We start from the raw sequence: 2,723 nt of genomic DNA on the forward strand, positions 1-2,723 counted from the left end.
ATATACGGCGGGCTTCTTTCAGTTTCTGTCTACCAAATCCACTCACAAGGTTTTGGTGGGCCCGAGGCTATAGTAGAGGACACTTGCCCAAGATGCCACGCAGTGGGACTGAACCCGGAACCATGTGGTTGGTAAACGAGCTACTTACCACACAGCCACTCGTGCAGCTTTCTTCAAAAATAACTCTGAACAATAATGTGGTGGAATTACTGTATCTAACTACTAGAGATCACAATAAGAAAAGCTACTTTTCATCATTTAATAAAGACGGGAAGCAGTGCCCATAATCTTTACAAAGCCCCTTATATTGGGGGAGTAAAGAAGGTGTCCTCAAGCCGGGAGATTTGGCCCGAATACTTTAAACGTTGTTGAAGCCGCAAGGTGACCTTTAGCGGTAATAGATGGTGATGACAAAATCGGTTAAGCGATTAATGCTACTATCCAAGAAGACCACGACGTCTTCCAGCTCCAAACGCAAGACTCCATCCCGTCTGATGGTCTAATGATCCCGCTAATCCACAGTGCGAGAATGGTGCTTTACCAACTTCGGAAAGATGCAAGAGAAGGTTGACTTCGGAGGAATTTGACCATAGAAAGCAAAAAGGAATTTTGCCATTGACTCTAACAAGACTGTCAATCCATTGCCTACTTTGACTGCTTTCTTAAACACTTATTTTAAAAATCATGTAAGTTATATTGAAATACGTATGTGTACAGATGTGGAGGCGCGTGGCTTAGTGGTTAGGGTATCAGCACCATGATCGTAAGATTGTGGTTTCGATTCCTGGACCGGGCGACGCGTTGTGTTCTTGAGCAAAACACTTCATTTAATGTTGCTCAGTCCACTCAGCTAGCAAAAATGAGTAACACTGCGATGGACTGGTGTCCCGTCCAGCTGGAGAACACATACGCCATTGAAACCGGGAAACCGGGCCTATTAGCCTAGATAGGCTTTAAAAGGGTGCGTTTATTTTTATTTATATGTGTACAGATTAATTTGAAACACTATAAATTTATAAAAATTAATACGATTGCAATTATTACTTCGATTAAAAGCGCTGAGCGGCCTCAAATTAATTTAATTTGATACTTTCATATAATTCGTATAATTTGATACTTTATAATGACTGTAACACATTTAGGTTGTTAGTATTATAATGCTTATACAATTAGGATTTAGAACAAGTGGTGTAATTTAAAGAAAAGTGGGTAAATAAAAATTAAATCTAAGGAAATCTAGTGTAGTGAGAGGTATTACGTACAACATTTCAAATAAGATGAATCATTACAATATATGTTTTGTGTAAAATGTTATGCATAAATGTATAGAAATATAAACACGATTTGGAATTAGATATAATGTGTAAAAATAGTGCCTCTTAATTTTCATAAAAGTAACCAAATAGTTTGTAAGAAGCATAAAAGAGAAAAATAAAAATTGTATAATTTAAATGTACAAAATGTTTTATAAATGATAGTTTGAAATTAATAAAACATGTTACTGAAAGCAAACATAAATGTAATAAGGTTGAATTAAAAAAGAATAGCTTAAAATTATCTCCCTTTTTGAATTACTAATAATTAGCGCTAGTTTATTTTTTGGTTATCATTCTCCAGCGTGTTAAGGTTACCTCTATAATTTCCATAGAAATTATAGCTACCCCTGATTTTATTACGACGTTTCGTATCCGAGACGCTAGATGTAAACAAACAATGAAATCGAGGATGAAAAATGGGTAATGGGTGTATATGCCATATTTCGGAAATTTTTGTTCCTTCATCAGCACCCATCTAACCTATTAATCATCCACAAATCTATTGCTTAAATAGTCACTACATATAGCGGTGTGACGTTATTGAATATACCAAGTTATAACGAAATGCTGTATCCTTACAAGTCATAAATTTCTCTCCAGCAGTTCACCTGACCTCAGTGTCGGTTGATACCTATGAGTGTGCTTGGCTGTTCCAACACCTTAACCTCGCTGTCGCCCGCAGTAATACTGTATGTGTGTTGGTTCCAGTTAACCTTGTGGTGTGTACCCAATCGATGCACTTGGTGTTGAATTGATGTTTTTTCTTTCTTTCTTTCTTCCTCCTTTTCTTCTTTATAATCTTTACCCCTTTTTTCTTTCTTTGCCTAAGCGTTGGGGGTGTTTACGCCCCTGTAACCCAGCAGATCGACAAGCGAGACCGATAGAATAAGTACGAGGCTGAAAAAATATAAATACAGGGGTCAATTCGTTCTACTAATATTCTTCAAGACGGTGTCCCAGCATGGCCGCAGTCTAATGACTGAAATAGGTAAAAGGTAAAAGAGAAGAAAATCCATCTGTCTGTCTGTCTGTCCGTCCGTCCGTCCGTCCGTCCTTGTGTCTGTTCGTCGGCTTGCCTGTGCGTGCGTGGGCATGCACGTGCCCGGATTTTTGTGTGTACCGGTTGCGATGCAATTTCCATGTCCCAAATTCTACAGGTAATGTATTGATTAAAGCGATAGTAGGGCTGGAGACACTTGTCCAAAGTACCAAGATCGAATCTGACGCAGCAATCCTATATAAGAATATATATATATATAGTGGTGTTTGACAGTACGTTTGGCGTCGTATAACAGTATACGGTTGTATATAACAGTATATATGATGTTTTATAACATTATATATAGTCATATATGAAAGGATATATATATATATATATATATATATATATATATATATATATATATA

This window comes from Octopus bimaculoides, chromosome 9 (genome assembly GCF_001194135.2).
Source record: "Octopus bimaculoides isolate UCB-OBI-ISO-001 chromosome 9, ASM119413v2, whole genome shotgun sequence".
In the NCBI taxonomy this organism is placed as follows: domain Eukaryota; kingdom Metazoa; phylum Mollusca; class Cephalopoda; order Octopoda; family Octopodidae; genus Octopus; species Octopus bimaculoides.